Raw genomic sequence first — 24,076 nt, forward strand, 5'->3', positions numbered from 1 at the left:
TAGATTCTCCTTTTTTTAACAGCTTTTTTCAGACATAATTCAAATACCATGCAATTCACCCATTTCAAGTGTACAACTCAATGATTTTAGTGTATTTAGTATGTTTAAAGTAACTATCATCTCAGTCTAATTTTAGACAATTTTATCACCCCAACAGGAAACTCTGTGCTCATTAGCACCCTCCTCAACCCTAGGCAACCACTAATCTACTTTCTGTCTCTATAGACTTGCCTGTTCTATTCTATTTCATACAAGTGGAATCACACTCATTTAGCCTTTTGCACACTCTGTGCTCTCAAAGAACTGGACCACTCCTCTCCCTGCATATGCCAGAACACTGGTCATTCTGTCTGGAGAGCCTCCCTGGCCGTTGTTGCCCACCCAGGGCTGATGGCTTCTGCAGGACCCAGCCGCAGTCACCTCTCTCCCACAAAGTCTTTCCTCTTTTCCACACCACTTCCACGCGACTCTTCCCTCATCAAATTCTCAAACATGCTGCGTCTCAGTTTGTCTCGTGGGATCGAGTGCTCCCCACTAGACTGTCAGCTCTGTGGAGGGTCAGGACGTTCCCTGGTTCTGTTCCCCAGAGCCAGCTCAGAGCCTGGCACGCGGCAGGTGTCCAGTGGGTATGTGCGGAGAGAATGAAGGACATGCACGTTGTTCTGCCTGATCATCATTATGCGTGCGTAAAGCTAGTACTCAAATGAGAAGGATTCACAGAGTACTAGCAGAAACGATGTTTGCTTCCCCTTGAAAGGGCTTGTTCAACCCAATGTGTGGGGCTGGCTCTTTCCCTGCTCCCAGATGAAATCTCAGGTAGGCCCCGTGGCTTCCTGCTCACTCTTAGATAATGCATTCACAACATCCAGCCCATATAATAGTCAAACCTCCATTTTCAAGTTACAGCCCCACCCGAGGTCACTTTAGGCCTCCTTCCGGTCCCCGGAAGCTGAGGTTGGTTTCTTCTCTCTTTCCTTCCTCTTCCTGGCTGCACCTTCTGACCTCTCCATGGTTACTATCGGGCGGGGGGCAGAGGTAAACAGCCATCAGCCACGGCTCATGTGTGAAGCCAACTCTTTCTCTGCGCCTCCCTCCTGCTCCCCAAAACTGGGGACATTTCCCGCTGTCATCCCCTTGACTCAGGCAGGAGCGTCCCGTCTAGTTGGTCACTTAAGAGCCCTCCCTTGGTCCCTGGTCACCTAGTGATACCTCCAGCTTCCTTCTGCTCTAGAACTCTCTACGATAATCCCGCAGGGCTTTCTCTCACGTGGCTCACCTCTGGTCTACAGTGAACATGCATCTTTGGCCTGTGGTCAGTAGAAGTGCAGGCACACAGCCTTCACCTCTGTGGCCTCGGCCAGCCTCTTGCCCATGAGAATCCGCATGCCCAAATCAGACTCTGCTCTCTAGGTACCTAAGTTCCTGGGGACACCTAACAAGCTCTCCAAAAGGTGTCTTTGAAGCCAACCTCACAGACTGAGGAAAGAAGGTAGCACCCCACCCCCACTCCAGGGAGGCATAGAACTTATTGCACACTGCCTATGTCTCTTCAAAGAAATCCTCTTTCCAACCTCTCTCTCGGCCTCTCCTGTGTTTTGTATAGGCTGCAGCTCGGTGGTCAGCTGGGGGCCTGAAAGCTGGTTTCCAACGACCTTCTTTGAAGCCCTGCATGGGAAACCACACACCTCACTTTGGAATGTCATTGTTCCTGATACTTATTGACTTAGGGCCTCAGCCAAAACTGAGACAAGAATCCCATTTTAACATCCTGTGCTTGTCTTATCCCCGTGTGAGACTCTTTGCTCCTGGAAGCAGGAACTCTGCCATACTCATCTTCACCACCCTCTCCTCTTCCCTCGTGCTTGGCAGTGCCATGCTGAAGGTGCTGGTAGGTGTTTTAGAAGAAAATAGCAGTGGCGATGACCCAGCAGCATGAAGGAGCATGGATGAGGAAAAGGCGGTAGACTTCAATTCTGGGGTGATGACTCAGAGGAGAGGCTTTAGAAGTTTTGTTTTAAAAGTTACTCAAGCTTGGAAGCTATCTTTCAATGAAATCAGAGATCTCCCTGGTCCAGTTGCCTCTGGCATTGGGTCAAAAACAAGTGTATAACATAGATAATGTCATACGGACTGGCCTTACAATGCTGAGAATGCACAAAATCAGAATAACGAGGTTTAATAGAGAACAAAGGATCACTCTCATGGCATCTGGGTCCCTCCAATGATTTTTCTAGATAACCTTGTTCCGGAAAATCAGATCTGTGACCAACCACTTCTTTGGGATATTAGGAAACATATTGGTCCCTTTGCTTAGACCTGATGATGGTATATGCACAAGGACTCGGGCACATAGAGAAGGGGAAGTTATTAGTAGGATGAAAAGTTCTGGGATAAGAAATTATAGCGAAAAGTGTCAAACTTCTACCTAAGCAACAGATCCTGGGTGCTACACTGAGAACTGGACCTCATCACTTTGCAGTCGGGATCTCTGTTACACCCTGTTTCAGCCATCAGCTCCTCTCAAAAGGTCCACTCTAGAAATGGCCCAGAGTTATGACCCTCTGCTTCCCTCCAATGTTGCTCTTGAATCTACCTCGCAAATGCCTTCCTAACCTATCACCTCCTCTCTCTCCCCAACACAGACCCCAGTCAGGTCTTCACCATCACTCAACGAGTAGACTTGTACAAAAGAGGTTTATAAGTGGTTTACCATGTACCAGTCTTTCTTAACCAGTCTACCTTCAGCATAGATGCCTGTTATGGGCTGAATTGTGTTGTCCCCTTGCAAATTCCTATGTCGAAGCCCTAACATCCAGTACCTCAGAATGTAACTGTACTTGGAGTTAGGGTCTTTTAAAGAGGTCATAAGTTAAAATGAGGTCACTGGAATGGGCCTAATCCAATATGACTGGCGTCCTTATAAGAAGAGGAAATTTGAACACAGACCCACACACACACACAGAGGGAAGACCACGTGAAGATACAGGGAAAAGACAGCCATCTCCAAGCAAAGGAGAGAGGCCTCAGCAGAAAGCAAACCTTGATCCCAGACTTCTGGCCTCCAGGACTGGGAGAAAATTAATTTCTGTTGTTTCAGCCACTCATTCTGTGCTACTTTGTTATGGCAGCCCTTGCAAACTAATACAATGCCCATTAGCTTCCTACACATAGATCTGCACATTCTCCTGTTTAAAACTCTTCCGCAGCTCTCAGACTCCCTATTTCCTTTGGGATCAGGTTCAAAGTCCTTAGCATGGCACATCTAGTCCTTCCTCCAAGCCAAATATGCCTCTGCGATGTCATCTCCTGCTTACCTATCCCGGCCCGTGCCACCATCCCCAATCCATAACCCAACATCAGCATCAACACAGACTTTGGACCACACTGTGCCTTGACCACCTCCCCAACTTGGCACATACTGTCACCTCTGTCTGGGAATCACCCCCTCCATGCCTCCCTCATCCTTCAAGTCTAGCTCAAATGTCACCTTCCACAAAGTCTTCCGTACACCCCCAGGCCGACTTTGTCCCCCATCCTCTGTGCACTCCCAGAACTTTCTCTATTACAGCACTTACCTCTTTGGGTTGTGATGGTTTGCACTGAGTTCCTTGAGGCAGAGACAGTGTTTTACTCATCAATACAACTGTAGCACATAGTAGGTGCTCAATAAATATTTGTTGGATGCCTGGTGTTATGGACTGAATGTTTGTCTCCCCTTCCAAATTCATATGTTGGAACCCCAACTACCAGTGTGATGGTCTTTGAAGATGAGGCCATGGGAGGTAATTAGGGTTAGATGAGGCCATGAGGGTGGGGCTCTAGTCTGATAGGATTAGTGCAGTTATAAGAGAAGACACCAGAGAGCACTCTCAGGATCTCTCTCTCTCTCTCTTTCTCTCTCTCTCTCTCCCCCTCCCTCCCTCTTTCCTTCTTTCCTTCCTTCCTTTCTTCCTTCCTTCCTTCTTTCCTTCCTTCCTTCCTCCTTCCCTCTACCCCCCACCATGTGATGACACAGCAAGAAGGCAGCCACCTACAAGCCAGGAAGAGATCTCTCACCAGCAACCAAATCAGCCAGCACCCAGCCTTCAGAACGGTAAGAAAATAAATTTCTGTTGTTTAAGCCACCCAGTCTATGGTATTTTGTTATGGCAGCCCAGGCTGACTAAAACAGCTGGATGGCTGACTAAATGAAGGGGCTACCTCCTACTCTTTTAACCACGGACTCTTCCCCAGACCGGGGAGTTGTTCCATTATGTGGTCTCTGTCTGACACCCAGTCTCAGCTAGGCCCTATCTATCTTGTTCTCCTGACACTGATGAGCTCTCTTGGGTCTGTAGACCTTTTCCAGGTGTACAGCAGTTTCTGCCCTATATCCTCTTTCTAGCCACTTCCTCCTTTCGGGGCTTAATAATTGCCTTTGACTTTTGCTAAAAAGTACGAGTTTTATTTTTTCCACCCTGGAAATGCCTGTTCCTTTGTTCTCCCAGGAGCCTCTTTGTGTAAATCAACACTTCCCAATCATCTCCCTCATCCCAGGTCTTTGCCAATATCACTCAATTACAATCAGATTATTTTGTCCTGGAGAGACGGTGCCTCAGTTGGAAGCTGAAACCCAGCCTGAGCTGCTTTCCTCCGTGCAAACCCAAGACTCTCCAAATTCCTCTCTGATTATGTAATTGTAATTGTCATTTCCACAGGCTTTCTCCTAAAACGTTTATAGTATAGCACCTTCAAGCAAACATAACTCTAATAGTTTACATTACTTTAAACATACATTAAACTGAAATAGAAACATCACCCACCTGGGACTCAGGCATTTTATTTCAGGATTAACTGGTGCTCGCCCCTACAGGTAAGCAGGTAAACCTGTTGTGCCAACAAAGAAGATGCTTGGCGAAGAACTGAAATTTTCTCACCCGTATTACTGACATTCCAGTAAGCCTTTCCCAACACCCCCCTTCCCATGTGAAGGAGTCTCAGAGCTGCAGAAATTGCAGGGCCGGGAGCTGAGTGTTCGCTTACTTCCTCTGGTGTCAAGGAGCCTAGAAAGGGATGAGGAAGTGTGCCTGGATCACCTAAGGGCAAAAAACCAATTGAATTGGGATTTGGAGGGTGTATTGGAGGAGAGCCTTGCAGATACACGCAGATTCTATAATGGCACTATAACCACTAGCCACATGTGACTACTTAAAATTAAATTAATTAAAACGAACTAAAATTTAAAATGTGGTTCCTCAGGCACGCTAATGACATTAAGTGCTCAAGAGCCACAGGAAGTGGCTGCTGTGTTGGATGGTGCAGCTATAGAATATTTCCATCATTGCAGAAAGTTCTATTGGGCCACTCTGAACTATACCAGAAGTAAGGCTTATAAGGAAGACAAAAATTGTGAAATTCCTACTGTTAAAATGAGTGTTGGAAAAATATGAAGTGGACTTTGGTGACTACAATAAAAATAAAATGTGATTTTTTTAAAAAGGGTCATTCCTAAGTTGTCTGTCAATGCTAGTGAAGGAAGAGAATGAAGGGCAGAGAGAAGAGAGGAAGAACTGTCAGCTGGTTATCAACACTAAGGTGTCTCACCGCAGATCAAGAGAGTCCACCATCTCTACAACAAAATAAAACCAGTGGCCAGAGTCAACTTGTGTGAAGAGCTGTCAGGAGATGGCACTATCCTATCTGAAGAAGTGGCTTCAAATGTCTATGTGTGATCGTGCAGACACGGGTCACTGGCCATTCAGGTATCCGCTGTGGCTTTAAAGGACCTAATATGGGAGAAGAATGATGTCATCTTTAAATAGCTCCTAACCTGTACGTACACATCGCTTCCTTTTCTTCAGGCCATGTTGGGTGACTGGCCAGTTGAGCAATAACCTGTGTGGGCGCCGCTGCTGGGGAAAAAAACACCCATCAGCGAAAGAACTTGCTGTACTTGTCGAAGCCTGTCAGGAGAGAAACCCCAGGAATCCGTAATCCCAAGGAGTCTCTGGTGTTCGGATTCTGGGGCTCAGGACAGTGAGTGGGCGCCCATGTTCCTGGCTTCTTGACTTCCCAGCCCGTCTCTCCGGACTTTTAAATCTTTGCTATGTTTAGTAAGATTCCGTCCCTTCCTCTACTGTCAAGTAGTAAATGGCTGGTGTGTATTCTACCACCATACCGATTTTTCCAGGCTCGTTAAGAGCAATCCTGCAAGAGTAGCCTTGACTTCTGGGCTCTCAGAAAGGTCTGAAGAAAATCAGCTTTGCTGACTCCTCACTCCATCCGACCTATGTGGTGGGCTGGCCGAAGCACAGAATTATCCAAGGAAGCTCTGGAATTGGGTGGGACTGCTCTCATGAGGGTGACCCAACCCAGGGCTGACTTGCCAACATCCATGCTTTTTTTTTTAATTTTGTTTTATTGAGGTCACATTTGTTTATAACATTGTGTAAATTTCAGGTATACCTCATTACATTTCGGCTTCTGTATAGACTGTATCATGTTCACCACCAATAGTCTAGTTTCCATCATGAAATCCTAGCCAAGGGTGGTGCCACAAAGGCAGGATACGTATTCTGCTGCTTAGCAACGATGGCCAGGTGAATGGCTTCCAGTGGATCCACAGATTGGCAGGATGTTTATTGTTATTGTTAGTGTAATCCCCTCCGCTAGCACTCTAAGTAGCAGAGGGCCGAGGACCGGCAAGTTCAGGCATGGAAACAGGCCTCCCACCCAGTCTGGGCTCTGCTTCTACTAACCTCCCCTTCCCCTCTCCTCCAGTGCTATCCCTCACCCTCTCACCAGAATCAGGAGCACGGGAATGTCTCTGCACCCACCTTCAGGGGCTGGAAGCTTATTCACCAGCTGAGGACCAGAGCATAACCAACTCTCAGGGATCCCTCAATAAGGCCGTGTGCACACAAGCACACATACATACACACACACAACATACCCACATGAGATACCCACACGAACATACACACACACATACATACATTCTCACACATACAGCATACACATGCATATGCCCATTCCCCCTACACATACACACAGACACATACATGCATACATACACAAAACATACACATCTACACCCACACATGTACACATAACATACAATCTCATGCACATATATATACACACATACACATGCAACTTACACACATACAGACAACATACACACTCGCATACGTATATACACACAACACACACACATGTATACATTACATACACGCTTTTGAGAGTTCAACCATCACCAGAGCTATTTTGCCTGGCTAAGATTTAAGCTGTCTGTGAATAGGAAGCAGGCTCAGAAGTGGGGCCCCAGACCAGCCCGGTGGTGTAGTGGTTAAGGTCGTTCACTCCGCTTCAGCAGCGCAGGGTTCACACATTCAGATCCTGGGTGCAGACCTACACATCTCTCATCAAGCCATGCTGTGGCGGCGCCCCACATACAAAATAGAGGAAGATTGGCATGGATGTTAGCTCAGGGCCAATCTTCCTCACCAAAAAAAAAAAAAAAGTTAAATAAAAGAAAAAAAAAGAAGTGGGGCCCCAACTCACACATCCCCTACCCCTTCAGCAGCAGTTCTGGAGAGGGAAGAAGGTGTCTGTGCTAAAACCATCCCTCATCTACTCCACCCCAGAGGCATTAGGAATCAGCCTGAGCTCGGGGTAGAGAAAGGACTGTTGTTCAGTGTTTTCAGCTAAACTATCACATTAGCATATCTCTCATTAAAAGATGTACAATACCATATAATATCATATGGTCTATTTATTACATATATGCTATATCAAAGATTTATGAAATATGTATAAAGGGTATCTATGAACAGGCCAACCAGAGAAGAGGCAAAGAGGAGGAATGCCTGACCTCTAATGGGAAGACAACAATAGACTTCAGAAATTGGCCCAGCAGCCAATCAATGATGTAGCCTGGGCCTTGAGCTGTTTGTCATCCCATTTACGCACATGTCAGGCATGGCCTCTTCTGTTCCAGCATGAGAGATTTCATGCTGAAATCTACAGGAATCCAGCTATTTCAAAGGAACCAAGAAGAAATAAGGGCTGATGAACCGCAGAAATGTGAATTTTTTAAGGTGGTGCTAACTGGATAATAATATCTGGGTTTCAGGGTGTGCTGCACACACTCCAAGGCTTCTGCAAACACGAGCTAATTAGCCTGCACGCAGAGGTGGGTGCGCATCGGAATTGTTACCACTTGAGCTTGCAGAACCACTTAGCTCTGTCACACTTCTTGTAGCAACATGCCAAGTAATCGCTAACAACACACTGGGTTTAAAATACCTGGATTTAAACTGATAGTGCTAGGGATTTCCGAAGCTGCTCATGCATTCAAATTAGAATTCTCCCTCTCCCCTCCTGGCTCTTGGCTGCTGTACATTCTTCTAGACTCTAATGCCCACTCAGTGGTCTCCCTCCTCTGCAAAGCCTTCCCTAGCTGTGCTTGCTCGCAAATCGATCCTCCTCTGTAGTGACCAACTGTCCCGGTTTGCCTGGGACTGGCTCAGTTTTAGCATTGAAAGTCCCACATCTGAGGAAACCCCTTAATCCTGGGCAAACCAGGACGATTGGTCACCCAGAGTCTCTCATCACGCTACAGGATCAGTAGCATGTGATTTTGCTATTAATTATACTGTGTGCTGTCTAGTAATATAATATAACCTACTGACTCACACGCTGAGTTTGTCCCAAGATTATAAACCGCTCCTTGGTATATCTAATTTGGGTACCAAGAATTGCACGTTGACTTCATTTCTTTTAATACCAGGTCTCAGCTATGACACAATTCAAAAGAAGACCCCTAAAAGATTTCACCCTCTAAAGGCAGGATGGAGCCTTCCCACCAAATGGTGTCTTGAGCCCTGATCCTCCCCGTTGATGGTCCAGACCAAGAAGGACCTAGGGGTTCTGCCCTGATTAGTAGAAGAGCCCTCAGCGGCCAACTCTTCTCAGTCAGTCTCTGGAGGGTTTGTTCAAATACAGATTCCTGAGGGCCCATCCCCAAACTTCTGATTCAGGACTACAGCTCTCCTGGTGATCTGATTCCACTGCTCCTTAAAAAATAGAGTAGAAACACTTCCTGCTCGAGGTGGCCAATCAAAAAAGGCACTTACAGTGAAAATCCATTTTAAAAAAGAAAAAGGTATGTGCTTATCTTAAACACTTCGTTTTAACTTAAAACATGTAAATGTCCATTCCTTCACCTGTCTTTTGATGAACACCAAAATCCTTTCTTGGGTATGGGTTTGCTGATTGGATAGCTTCATCGTTTTTCTTGTATAAATCACATCCATATATTTTTAGTTTTGACTTCTTTAAAATAGAACAAGAAGTTAAAGATAATTGTGAAGTGTTCTGAGTGTGGAATCCTTCCAGATCCTTGCAATATTTTTTCAAATCTTTTTACAGTTGTCTCAACCACACCAAATTAAGCAAAATTTTTGAGCAACTCACATTTGTTGAGCCTCACGGAAACATTTAACTTAGTTCACATAGACACTAGGAGGTAGATGATACCTTTTTGCACAGAATGTGAGTTACGTGACAAAAGAGATCTTTGTTTCTTTGTTCACTGATGTATTCTGAGCTTGAAGAACAGAGCCTGACATGTTGCTGGTGTTCAATTTGTTTAAAAAAATGGTTCACACAATACTTAATTTAATTAGTTAATTACAGTAACAGTACAACTGACGTAAAAGTATTTGAGAGCTAACACAACTGACTCGGTAAGCACAGCAGATGGATCAGCGAGTGGGTGAGAGAGTGGTTGAGTAGCTATGAGTTTTCAACTTGCCATGGGCATCGTTAGTGTGTGTTTAGAAGGGGATGATGAGAGTCCATTAAGCGAGGGAGTCCATTACGTGAAGGTTTGCTATGAGACTTTCCTCTCTCCTGGTAAGAAAAGGAGCCTAGGTCAGCTGAGGACTAAGAGAGAGTCAGAAGAAGGAGTCAGGCAGAATTTCTCCCAGTTCTGGCTTACCAAGAAGCTTTACTCCCAAAGAAATCATTTAAAATCTTTCAATTTGTTCTAAATGGCTAGGGACTTCTGTGGTTCCCAGCAGGGGGTACACATCCCGCCGTCATTTTACGAGCAAAATATCCACCCTCTTCTTGATGTTCTTTATTCATGTCCTTCTTTGCCAAAAATGCATTTGAATAAAATCATTCGAGACCACGTCTGGAATGACGTCAGAGAGGCAGACTGCCTTTGCTGATCCTGGAGTTACATCAGCGATGTGAAACCTTGGACAAGTTCTTCAGCTTCTCTCTACCTTGGCAATAATACTTCATAGGGTTACTGTGAAACCTGGTGAGATGACACATGAAGCATTTAGAACTCAATGCACTGTGGTTGTGGTATTTGTATCTGTGCCCTGGTTCTTTACCAGGATCTGCCTAGCGAGTGTCAAAAACAAATAAGCAAACAAAACAGAAAAACGGTCCATTCAATTTCTGCTGCTACCACTGAAGAATTCATTTTCAGGGCCCTGGTCCATTGCACGTAATTAACCTTTGCTTCTTCAGACCACATTGGCTTCTGGGGCAATCAAGATTTGTGGCAAGAGGCAGATAGAGAATACTGAACTTTCAGATAGATTTGGAAAGGCTGCAGAAGAGTCAAGGAGTGACATTGGCCACCACAGCGTCCAACAGCTATCTCTCAGACTCCAGCTTGCTAGAAATGTAATATTACATTGATTGGATGAAACTCCACCCAGCCATTAAAACTGATTGCATAAAGAATTTTTATTTATAATGAAAAATGATTACAATATGAGTTTAAGATTTAAAAAGCAACATTCATTTATCAATGTGAAGCCGTTGGCAAATAAAGCAGATGATATCCTTCACCTCAGGAAATACATGTCTTTATAAGATTAGCTTAAGGTAGAGTGTTGTAAGATTCTTAGACTGGGGGCTGTGGTTAATGTTTGAATGGTTCGTCATGAACGTGAAAGGAACAAGATTGGAGAATTAGTAAGAAGGTTTGAAAAGATATGTGAATGGGTTACTAGGAAAGTGCCCTAAGTGCATACTCACCAAAAGACCCTCACTCCACTGTGGGAAAGGTGCTGAATAAACCACTGGACAAGATGCCCACCCCTGTAACCATCAGTCAACCTCCTCCCCAGCCACCCCAGTCATTGTTCAATGGGCTCATGAGCGAAGTGGCCATGGAGGTGGGAATGAAACCTGTTGATGAACTCAGAGATGTAGACTTTCCTTCACCAAGGCTAATCTGGCTACCTCCAGCACTGAGGCCCAACTTCCAAGTAGCATGAACCATCATTTATCCCCTAATATTGTCTTCTCTGGATGGACCAGCCTGCTACCTGAGAGCAGATTGACTGTACTCAATCCCTTCTATCATTAGGCATCAGCATATGTCCTCATGGATGTAGACACTTATTTATTATGAATTTGGACTTGCTCTCTGCACCTGCCATTCTTTTGTCAGCATCCCCATCCACTATACATATTGCTTCTGTCTACAGAACACACATTACAGAAAAGAAGTTGCTAAGCTGTTGCCTGTGTAATTCACTGATCCTACCTTATACATTTTCATCCGGAAATAGCTTTGCAAATAGACCAAAAAAAAAGATGCAATGTTGGTTGGGTTTGATTGCTCCTGACTATCAAGGGGGAAATAGGGCTGCCGCTATAAACTGAAGGTAACCCATAGAACGCTGGGCTGTCCCCTAATATTGCTGTGTCCAATGGCAAAAATTAACTGGGGACTATAGAAAAGCTTTTCAGGCATAACCACCAAGATCTCAGAACTCTTGGGAATGAAGGTTTGTATCATCTTATCAGGTGCAGAACGCTGACCAGGTGAGGTGCTGGCTGAGTTCAAAAGAAACATGGTGATGGAGAAGGGAAGGTATATCTACCAACTTTATCCTCTTGACCATAATTTTCTTCCTCATTAAAATATATGTGTTGGTATTTTAACTAATTTTTTTCTCCCACTATCTTGTATAAGGTGGTGGTGGTTACCTTTACAAATTTCCCCCAGGTTATGACATATCAAGATGGAATCATTATGGAAGAGATGAGAAATGGTCACGGCCCAGAGATCCTGAACTCCAAGCTGGACCCAGAACCAATGAGGCTTTGAGTCACCCCATTTAGGAGGGGAGAGCATATTTTCAATGGCGTTAATAATGGTTGTCTTATGTTACATGGGAAGTATAAGTATAGGAATAAGAGTATATGTTGCTATTTGGGCCGCCAAAGGGGTACACTCTAAAGGACAACTGTCATTCTTTCTGATTGCCCAGCCTCTCATTCCCCCACGCTATGCACCTCCAAGGGATGCAAAGGCTACCACTCCTGAGAAATGCTGAAAATGGCAGACATTTTCTTCCCCGGACTATTTGGACCCAGATTCCTTGGATCAGACACATCCTCAAATGAGGAATAAGTGCTGCTGTGAAGCCTGAATGGCAGAGAATTCTGCATGCGTGTGTTGCAGTGGCAGGAAGATTGAGGTGGAGACAGCAGTAGCAGCAGACACAGCAGAGGGGTGGTGATCAGAGGCATCGAGTTCTTGGGTCAGCAATGGAGGCCGAGGCATCCGGGGCACGCTGTGGCATCACGTCCTCTCTGTGGTGTACTCTTAGGAATTTCTTTTCCTTGCTTTCTAGCTCTAAGCCTAGTTCTTCAGCCCTCCAGAAGCTTCCATGTGATACCTGTTACACTTGAAGCAAATTCCTTTTCTGCTTAAATCAGCCAGTCATTTTATCTTGCATACAACTAAGAATATTGATTCTGCATGTACAAGATTGAGAATTAAATACTCATTCCCTAACCTGACCCACACCTCTGCTCTGATATCTATGATTAGGCTGCCTTGAACTAAATTTCTCTCCCTTCTTCCTGTTTCCACATTTCAGCAACCTATTTCCAGCCTGATTCTTGCCTCTGATATGGACCTTTGCCTAATCTGTCCAGGACTCATCCAGTCCAGGGCACCAGGGCCGCAGTCTCTCTGTTCTGGAAAAACAGAACTTTTAGACTCTGACAATGGGTGAAAATAGAGATCCTGGGGCTGGCCCCGTGGCTTAGTGGTTAGGTGCACGCGCTCCGCTACTGGCAGCCGAGGTTCGGATCCCGGGCGCGCACCAAGGCCCGGCTTGTCCGGCCATGCTGAGGCCACGTCCCACATACAGCAACTAGAAGGATGTGCAACTATGACATACAGCTATCTACTGGGGCTTTGGGGAGAAAAAGGGGAAAAAAAAGGAGGAGAATTGGCAATAGATGTTAGCTCAGGGCCAGTCTTCCTCAGCAAAAAGAGGAGGATTGGCATGGATGTTAGCTCAGGGCTGATCTTCCTCACAAAAAAAAAAAAAATAGAGATCATATTTGGTTTGGAGGAAGGCTCACAAAGTCTTATTGCTGTGTTTCTAAGTTTTCCCTAAATATCTTTCCTTTTAAAAGGAGCCTTACATTCTTTCTCATTTGATGTTTTTGTTCTCCTTGCTTTCATTCTTTTTTTCCATTATCTGAGGGCCTGGCTTCATGGCTGCAGTTTTTGCTACTGAAAAGTAATTAGCCATCCTCCTGCTACCAGTGTCAGCATCCAAACACGCCCTCCACTGCTACTGCAGGGATCTCAACACCGACGTGTCATCCCTCAGTGGTTGTAAATTTCCAGGGCCCCAAAGTTAGCCTCACGCTTTCTGATGACACTAGAGGTCATTGAGGGACACCATCTAGTACTACATCAAACATATTGGTCACTACACCTGAACAGGAACCTCAGGACAACTCAGGCATCCTCAAGCCATGTTCCCTCCTTCCAGAAACACCCAGATGCCTCTTGAATGCAGCCAAGGTGGGCAGGATTTGCCTCCCTGATTTGAGCGAAATTTGCTCATCTAGGTATGCGAGCCTCAACCAAGAGACCCAGGGATCTCTTTACTATTTCTCCAAGGAGATTTGGAATCCTCATGCAAACAGGATTTCTGGTAACCTTCTGGAATTCCAGTGCCCCCAGGTGGCCAGACAGGTTAGGCCTAGATCATGACCCTCACATGCAGTGAGACAATCAGTGCAGTCAGTAGGGACACAAACTCTCCCGGTTTCCCCGGGACTGTTCTTGTTTTAGCACTGACAATCCTGAGTCCCAGGAAAATCCTCAGTCCCGGGAAAACCAGGACAACTGGTCACCCTAGCAATCAGCCAAAATGAAAAAAAGAATGTCTACAAGCTGAGATCAACCACAAGTCAAGGTAAAACGATTCCATGCCCTTAGTGTTGTCACAAAGTCGTTTTCTTTCTTTGTATCTACACACAGCGTATTTGCTCAGACCTACCAAAATGCTAAAGTAATTATGTCCCCTCTTTGTCATCGCTTGAAAATATTCATAGATGTCCTGGAGCCTGCTGTCTTCCAGCCGACTGACTGCTTAGTGAAGCGTCCCCTGCTTAGCAGCTCCAATCTTCCCTCTTTTCATCATTTTAGCTGATCTCTTCTGAACGTCTACCAATTTATCTGCATCTTCTTGATACCACGGCACTCCGGATTGAACGCCAGGCACATTGATGTAGACTCTCACCTCCTCGTCTCATTATGTGCCACAGGCAGCAAATGCAGCAAAACCATGTAAGCATCTTATCCAATTATTGTAATTGCTTTTAAGACGCATGCATACACAGACAAATATATTTTGTTAATCAAGAGAATTCAACACCTTGTGAAGGTCAAAAACCACATCTCTTTTGGTTAAAGAAGGCAGGGCAAACCCACAGCTAATATCATCCTCAATGGTGAAAAACTGAAAGCTATCCCTCTAAGAACAGGAACCAGACAAGGATTCCCACTGTCACCACTCCTATTTAACATAGTATTGGAAGTCCTAGCCAGAGCAATCAGGCAAGAGAAAGAAATAAAAGGGATCCAAATTGGAAAGGAAGAAGTGAAACTGTCACTATTTGCAGATGACATGATTTTATATATAGAAAACCCTAAAGAATCCACCAGAAAACTTTTAGAAGTAATAAACGAATATGGTAAAGTTGCAGGATACAAAATCAACATACAAAAATCAGTTGCATTTCTGTACACTAACAACGAAGTAGCAGAAAGAGAAATTAAGAATACCATCCCATTTACAATTGCAACAAAAAGAATAAAATACCTAGGAATAAACTTAACCAAAGAGGTGAAAGATCTGTACACGAAAACTATAAAACATTTCTGAAAGAAATTGAAGAAGACACAAAGAAATGGAAAGATATTCCGTGCTCTTGGATTGGAAGAATTAACATAGTTAAGATGTCCATACTTCCTAAAGCCATCTATAGATTCAATGCAATCCCTATCAAAGTTCCAACAACATTTTTCACAGAAATAGAACAAAGAATCCTAAAATTTATATGGAACAACAAAAGACCCGAATAGCTAAAGGAATCCTGAGAAAAAAGAACAAAGCTGGAGGTATCACACTCCCTGATTTCAAAATATACTACAAAGCTATAGTAACCAAAACAGCATGGTACTGGCACAAAAACAGACACACAGATCAATGGAATAGAATCGAAAGCCCAGAAATAAACCCACACATCTATGGACAGCTAATCTTTGACAAAGGAGCCAAGAACATACAATGGGGAAAAGAAAGTCTCTTCAACAAATGGTGTTGGGAAAACTGGATAGCCATATGCAAAAAAATGAAAGTAGACTCTTACCTTACACCATACACAAAAATTAACTCCAAATGGATTAAAGACTTGAATGTAAGACCTGAAACTGTGAAAGTTCTAGAAGAAAACATAGGCAGTACGCTCTTCGACATCGGTCTTAGCAACATCTTTTCAAACACCACATCTGACCGGGCAAGAGAAACAATAGAAAAAATAAACAAATGGGACTACATCAAACTAAAAGCTTCTGCACAGCAAAGGAAACCATCAACAAAACGAAAAGACAACCTAACAATTGGGAGAAGATATTTGCAAACCATACATCTGATAAGGGCTTAATCTCCAAAATATATAAAGAACTCATGCATCTCAACAACAAAAAAACTACCAACCCAATTAAAAATGGGCAAAAGACCTGAACAGACATTTCTCCAAAGAAGATATACAGATGGCCAACAGACACATGAAAAAGATGTTCAAAATCACTAACTATCAGGGAAATGCAAATCAAAACTACAATGAGATATCACCTCACGCCCGTCAGAATGGCTATAATTAACAAGACAGGAAACAACATGTGTTGGAGAGGTTGTGGAGAGAAGGGAACTCTCATACACTGCTGGTGGGAGGGCAAACTGGTGCAGCCACTATGGAAAACAGTATGGAGAGTCCTGCAAGAATCAACGATAGAACTACCATATGATCCAGCTATTCCACTGTTGGGTATTTATCCAAAGAACTTGAAAACACCAATTTGCAAAGGTACATGCACCCCTGTGTTCATTGCAGCCTTATTCACGATAGCCAAGACTTGGAAGCAACCTAAGTGCCCATCAAGGGACGAATGGATAAAAAAGCTGTGGTATATATACACAATGGAATACTACTCAGCCATAAGAAACGATGAAATCCAGCCATTTGTGACAACATGGATGGACATTGAGGGCATGATGCAAAGTGAAATAAGTCAGAGGGAGAAGGTCAAATACCGTATGATGTCCTTCATTAAGTAGTAGATAATAACAACAATAAACAAACACATAGGGACAGAGATTGGATTGGTGGTTACCAGAGGGGAAGGGGGGAGGGAGGAGGGTGAAAGGGATAATTGGGTACATGTGTGTGGTGATGGGTTGTAATTAGTATTTTGGTGGTGAACATGATGTAATCTATGCAGAAATAGAAGTACAATGATGTACACCTGAAATTTTTACAATGTTATAAACCAATGTTACTGCAATAAACAAAAAATTTAAAAAAAAAAAAAAAGAAGGCAGGGCAATCATGTTGGAAAATTGATGAGCGTAATGGTAGGAAGGGAAGCGGGTGCAGTTCTGAGGGTCTTGTTAGAGGTCGAGCTCTGCCCCCACCAGCTGGGACAGCTCAGAGATGTCACTACGCCAGTCTGGCTCTCCATTTTATCGTGAATAAAAACGAAGGAGCTGGACAGGTCGTCACAAAAGTCCTTTCCATCATTGCTCTTTGGGAAAAAACAAATACCCTTTCAGGATAACATCTCGTCCAGTGGATGTCAGTGGGGGTGGGGCTGACTCAGAATCACCTGGGGTACCTGCTTCTCCAGCCTGCTGCCTGCTGCCCCTCCAAGACATGTCAACATTTGGAGAAAGGGGAAAGAGACATTTCTGCTTTGTGAAAGCTCTTCTAGTAATAATGGTGGTGACTGTGGTAGGCATAATAACGACCCCCTCCTAACCTCAGGAACCTGTGAATGTGTTAGGTTACATGGCAGGAGGAATTGATGTTGCAGATAGAATTAAGACGGCTAATCTGCCGACTTTAAGATAAATTATTACTGGATTATCCAGGTGAACCCATTGTAATCACAAGGATCCTTAGAAGTGGGAGAGGGGAGCAGAAGAGTAGTTCACAGTGTTCCCTGTGAGAAGACTCCACCTGCCATTGCTGGCTTTGGAGAAGGAGGAAGGGGCCACAAACCAAGGAATGTGGGCAGCCTCTGGAAGCTGGAAAAGGCAAGGAATAGATTCTCCCCTAGAGTCTACAGAAGGAACCAGCCCTGCCAACACCTTGGTTTTAGCCCTGTGAGACCCACTTTAGACCGCTGACCTCCAGAGAAATGTAAGATAATAAATTTGTGCTGTTTTAAGCTGCTACATGTATGGTAATTTTGTCACAGATGCAACAGAAAACAAATACAGTGACCTCTAGGGCCAATGTGCTGACACATACACTCACTCTCATACACTTACACACTCTCTCACACATTCTCACACACTCGTGTAGTCACACTCCTTCCTGTCTGTACCACTTGACACAGTGAACTCTTAGACCATGAGGATGACCAGCCTTAAAGCACTCCCTGCTCCTTTCCTCCCAATCCATGTCTCTTCCCTCCTCCAAGGTGCATTTGAAATGCTCTTCCTGATTCCAAGATCTGATTTTGTTTTCTTTGCTTCAACTCCCCTTGGCATTTAGTGCACAACTTTTCACCACAGTTGGTGGAGCTCACTGGGGTCAATGGTGGGCTGATCAGATGGGAAAAGTACTGGGCAGGGAGTCAAGAGGCTATGGCTAGTCCTGGCTTATCCTGTTATTCTGTGGTCATCTAGTTACAAAATATGTCACTCTCCACAAAATAAGATGGACTGCTGGTCGCTAAACCCTACATGAAATTTTTCCTCATTATTAGTGTGTTTGTGTTCCGTGGGAATGTTCTGTGTCCCCCAGACATTAAAAGCTCCTTCAGAGCATGAGTCGAGCTTCTATTTGTTTTGAACTCACCCCTACACCTAGTAAAATGTGCCACACCCTTGGGTGTCCAGTAAATGTGGTTGACTGACTGCTGGCCTCAAATGAAGAAAGCATGACTCGATTCAAATACTGAAAATCCTGAACCCCTTGAGGAAGAGATATGGCTTTGCAGGCATGCATTTGGATCTTCATATAGCCAGTGACATTTTGGGAATCTAGGTCTAAATTTATAAGATAACTTTTAGCATGCTATAAAATAATTATTAGCATCATCGTATCTTCATTCTGTAATTGTGTTTTTAAAGCAGAAAGTGTTTCATGTGAAAACTACTTGACTTCCTTATTCTATTTAGAGGGCAAGTGTTATGGGCTGAATTGTGTCCCCCCAAAATTTATATGTTGAAGTCCTAACCCACAGGACCTCAGAATGTGACTGTACTTTGAGATAAGGTCTTTAGAGAGGTAATTAAGTTAAAATCAGGTTATTAGGGTGGGCCTAATCCCATATGACTGGTGTCTGTATAGGGAGAGGAGATTAGGACACACACACAGAGGGAAGATCATGTGAGGACGTAGGGAGAAGACAGTCATCTACAAGCCAAGGAGAAAAGATTCAGAAGAAGCCAACCTTGCTGATACCTTGATCTGGGACTCCTAGCCTCCAGGGCTGTGAGAAAATAAATTTCTATTGTTTAAGCCACCCAGTCTGTGGTACATTTTTTTGGCAGCCGTAGCAAACTAACACAGCAAGTATATGAACTAATTTTGTTATTTTAGGTGTTTGTGGAAAGTATATTCATTTTGAAATTACATACTTAATACATGATTGTTCTAAAATATTTTTGTAAACACAAATTTAATGAAATTTAAATTTTCATATCCTTTCAGAACTTTTCCAAACAAAAATGTATGCGTATAAATATATAAATGTTTTAAATTGAATTATCTTCAGTCTATAATCAGCTTTTTCACTAAATATATGTCAGTTTTGTTCTTCCATTTTAATAAATATAAATTTAATTTTAGTGGCTGTCTAGTTCTCTGTTAAATAAATGTGTGATAACTCACTTAATCAGTCCTCTGTTGTTTAACAGCTAGACTTTTTCCTGGTTTTACTCTCATCTGATATATAACGCACACTGTTTCTCCATCTTTGCACGTTTTCCTAGTAATTTCCTTAGGATAAATACCTAGGAGATCACTGTATCAAAAAGGATGCAGTTTCCAGACTTTCAATAGCTTTTTTAGGGTATTTTGTTCTCCACCACATCCCCCACACCTCAAACAAGGCCCAGCACAAAGTAGAGGCCAATCAATATTTGATGAATTAACCAATATTGCCAATGAAGTAGATGTACTCATGAGATGTCATCTCTAAATCTATTTTTAGATGTCATAAAATTAAAAGTGATGTGAAGACCTGAAATTCTTGGTTAGTCAAAGAATGGTAGAAACCAGGGCCCATGGGTGCCTTCAATTCCATGTACATCAGAGAGTCTTACCTGTACCCAAGCCAGAGTGATGCCTCTCCCCGGTCATGTCATTCTCAAAAATCTGTGCTTTTGGCAATGTATGGACTTGGAAAGAGCAGAAGTGGCTCAGCCTAAATCAGTTACCACTATTAGAAAAACAAAACAAAAAACTAAACACACACTCACACGTCCACGACCTACCCTACCTCAACTTTTTACATGAAGGCCACCACATAATGCCTCTGCCTTAGTCCATTCAGGCTGCTACAACAAAATACCACAGACTGCTATGTGATAAATTTACTTCTCACACTTCTGGAGCCTGGGAAGTCCAAGATCAAAGTGCCAGGAGAGTCAATGTTTGGTGAGAGCCTGCTTCCTAGGTGGTCTTGTTCACTGTAACCTCACATGGCCAAAAGGGCAAGAGTGCTCTCTGGGGTCCCTTTTATAAGGGCACTAATCCCATTCATGAGGGCCCCACCGTCATGGCCTAATCACCTCCCAAAGACTCCACCTTCTAATACCATCCCATTGGAGGTTAGGTGTCAACATATGAATTTGGGGGGGACACAAACACTCAGACCATTGCAGCCTCCAACCTCCTCTTCAACAGAGATAAGAAAAGCAATCCTTTGTCTATAGCCGTGGACCCTCTTTATAGGCCAAATATTTGAATCACCTATTTTACTGTCCTGAAATGAAATCCCTAGATAGCATGGCCAACCCACCTCTATGTAAATGTTCGTGCCTGACTGTAATAGATGTTAGTAGGTAGTCAGACGCTTTCCTTACATGTAAACTCCAGGAATAGGACAGTTACAACTGCAGACTAAAATGGGTGTGTTGCATTGGCAACTCAAATCCCATGGGCAGTGTGGCCATTGGTGATGGGATTTTCAGAAATGGTGAGCAACTCTTGGTAACATTTCCACAAAACAGAGTACAATGTTGTTTCAATTTATATAACCATTACTCAACTGGGATTCAGTGCATATTAAAAGTGTGTAAAAATAATTTGTGTTACTATAAAGTGGAGTTCAAGTCTAGGATTAGATCACAATCAACAAATTTTTCTCCTACATGAATAACCGACAAGATGTTTGAAAATAATACAGGCTGGGGGACAATTCTTCACTGTGAGGGAAAACCCCACACACTGCAGGATGACTAGCAATCCAGGCTCCCACCTACTATGTGTCAGGAGTGTCCTTTAATCATTGTGACAACAAAAAATGTCCCTGAAGGATGTGGAGAAATTAGAACACTTGTGTATCGCTGGTGGGAATGTAAAACGGTGCAGTTGCTGTGGAAAACAGTCTAGCGGTTCCTCAAAAAATTAAACATCGAATTACCATATGATCCAGCAATTCTACTTCTGAGTATAGACCCAAAAGAGTTGAAAGTAGAGTCTCACATGGATAGTTGTACACCTGCGTTCATAGCAGCATCATTCACACTAGCCAAAAGGTGGAAGCAACCCAAGTGTTCGCCAACAGATGAATGGATAAACCAAATGTGGTCTATCCATACAATGGAAATTATTCAGCCTTAAAAAGGAAGGAAATTCTGATACATGCTGCAACATGGATAAACCTTGAAGATATTATGCTAAGGGAAATAAGCCGCTCACAAAATGACAAATATTGTATGATTCCACTTATACGAGGTATCTAGAGTAGTCAAATTCATAGAAACAGAAAGGAGAACGGTGAGTACCAGGAGCTGGCAGAGTAGAGCCAGGAGTTAACGTTAAATGGGCACAGAGCTTCAGTTTAAGATGATGAAAAAGCTCTGGGGATGGATGGTGGCGATGGCTGCACAACAGTGTGAATGCACTTAATACCACTGAACTGTACACTTAAAAACAGTTAAAATAGTGAATTTTACGTTATATATATTTTACCACCAAAAGAAAATGGAGAAGCTGATAACATAGAAAAAAATAAAATACACAACATACATGCACACACAAAAAAATGCCCCACAAATTTCCCTCTGAAAATAGAACTGCTCGATTAAGCCTCATTGTACATATATGCTTCTTAAAATAGGAGGCCCTGATCCAAACACTATACTTGGAATGGGGAGCGATGGGAGAAGTGTGAAGTAGAAAATCTGAGGGCTGCCAATTGGTTTTATCTGTGCCATTGACTGCTAGAAGTTGACTGAAGCACTATGATGAGAAGGTGTCTAAAACTTCCTTTGGACTCAGCAAGGAAAAAAGCCCCAATCTATCGACGACACCTTCCATGGGCAAGAGAGGAGGAAAAGGAGGCCCATGTGCCACAAGTCTGCAGACCCCAGAAACATAAACCCCCTGCTCTGGACATCTTTCGCCTATGACTGAAGCCCAAAATCAAAATAGCCTTTCGGCAGGATAAAACACAATTGACTTATATCAAGCTCCATTTTCCCACATTTTGCAAAACATTTCAGAACATAGAGCAAAGAGGAAAACACTGGGTTCAAATATTCAAAACCATATGTATTTCACTGAACAAGAAAAACTCACTGTGACAGAGAAATAGAAAAAAATAGAACTGCTGAGCAGATATATAAAGCCTGGTTTGGGGAGCAGTCTGGAGGAATTTACACACAGCCGGCACCAAAATTCAAGAATCGAGTAGAACTCTTACATTTATCAATTGTGACCACATTTTCCTTTCATAGTCTGCCCTCTGGTGATGTTAATAAGCAACAAACTTATCTGAGATTGAATTTGCGGAGGGGAAAGGGAAGAGTAAGGAGATAAGAGTCAAGTTGCTCTGAGACCTGATGATGATGGAGGAAAAATGCTCTGGCTGCTGCTGCTGCTGATGATGATGATGATGATGGTGGTGGTGGTGATGGTGATGATGGCAATGATGGTGATAATGATGGTGATGGTGATGAGAGTAATGATGGTGATGATGATGATGATGGTGGCGTTGATGGTGATGATGGTGATAATGATGGTGATGGTGATGAGAGTGATGATGGTGATGATGATGATGATGGTGGCGGTGATGGTGATGATGGTGATAATGATGGTGATGGTGATGAGAGTGATGATGGTGATGATGATGATGATGGTGGCGGTGATGGTGATGATGGTGATAATGATGGTGATGGTGATGAGAGTGATGATGGTGATGATGATGATGATGGTGGCGGTGATGGTGATGATGGTGATAATGATGGTGATGGTGATGAGAGTGATGATGGTGATGATGATGATGATGGTGGCGGTGATGGTGATGATGGTGATAATGATGGTGATGGTGATGAGAGTGATGATGGTGATAATGATGATGGTGGTGGTGGTGATGGTGATGATGGTGATGATGATGGTGATGGTGATGAGAGTGATGATGGTGATGATGATGGTGGTGGAGGTGATGGTGATGATGGCGATGACGGTGATAATGATGGTGATGGTGATGAGAGTGATGATGGTGGTGATGATGATGATGGTGGTGGTGGTGGTGGTGATGGTGGTGACAGGGATGATGGTAGTGGTGGTGGTGACAGCAGTAATAGCTATTACATATGTAGAATCTCTCTATGCCTGGCTCTATTGCAAATGTTTTACATGCATTAATTAATTTAATTCCCACCACAACCTGTGGGGCAGGTACTTTTATGATCCCATTTACATGTAAGGAAACTGAAACACAGAGAGGTTATGTGACTTTCCCGAGATAACACAGCTAGTAAGCAGAAAGAAACAGAGAGGCTTCTAACACCCTGCTCTAAAATATTGATTAAATAAATTTTCCTAATAAGAGTTTCATTAAGGTTCTGTCTCAAAGGAAAAATATAATTGGGTAAGTGAAGGTTATTTTTCATTCACACATGTGTGTAAAGTACCGTAATCAAATATTACTCCAAATACTGGGGAGTTTTCATTGAAGGTGGGAAGGGAAGGGTGGCACTGGAGGAGAAACCCATGAAGAAGAATAGCTTTGGGGGTAGGGAGTTGCTGTAGTTGGAGGGGTTGTCTCAGGAAGCCAGAAGGCAGACACATTTGAGTCAGGATTATGATGCCTGAAAGTGGGAGGGTTCCAAGCACACGGTTTATTTGTCTTGTGAATCTTCCAAGAGATTACCATTGGCATGTATGGCCTTGGTTAATTTTCCTAGGCCTACCGTGGATTCCTTCCTTAAAAAAGCTGGTATAAGCACTTCCTAAGACCATGTAATGGTTCAAGTTCTCACTGGAAATTATTATGATTGTT

General features: G+C 43.4%; 1 pseudogene; it reads right to left on the reverse strand.

Moving 5' to 3' along the window:
* Positions 1 to 270: 270 nt before the first annotated feature.
* Positions 271 to 24,076, reverse strand: part of LOC147913409 (uncharacterized) — a 35,178-nt pseudogene continuing 11,372 nt past the window's right edge.

The sequence above is a fragment of the Ceratotherium simum genome, chromosome 27, assembly GCF_057802395.1.
Source record: "Ceratotherium simum simum isolate JZ-2026a chromosome 27, ASM5780239v1, whole genome shotgun sequence".
Taxonomy (NCBI): domain Eukaryota; kingdom Metazoa; phylum Chordata; class Mammalia; order Perissodactyla; family Rhinocerotidae; genus Ceratotherium; species Ceratotherium simum.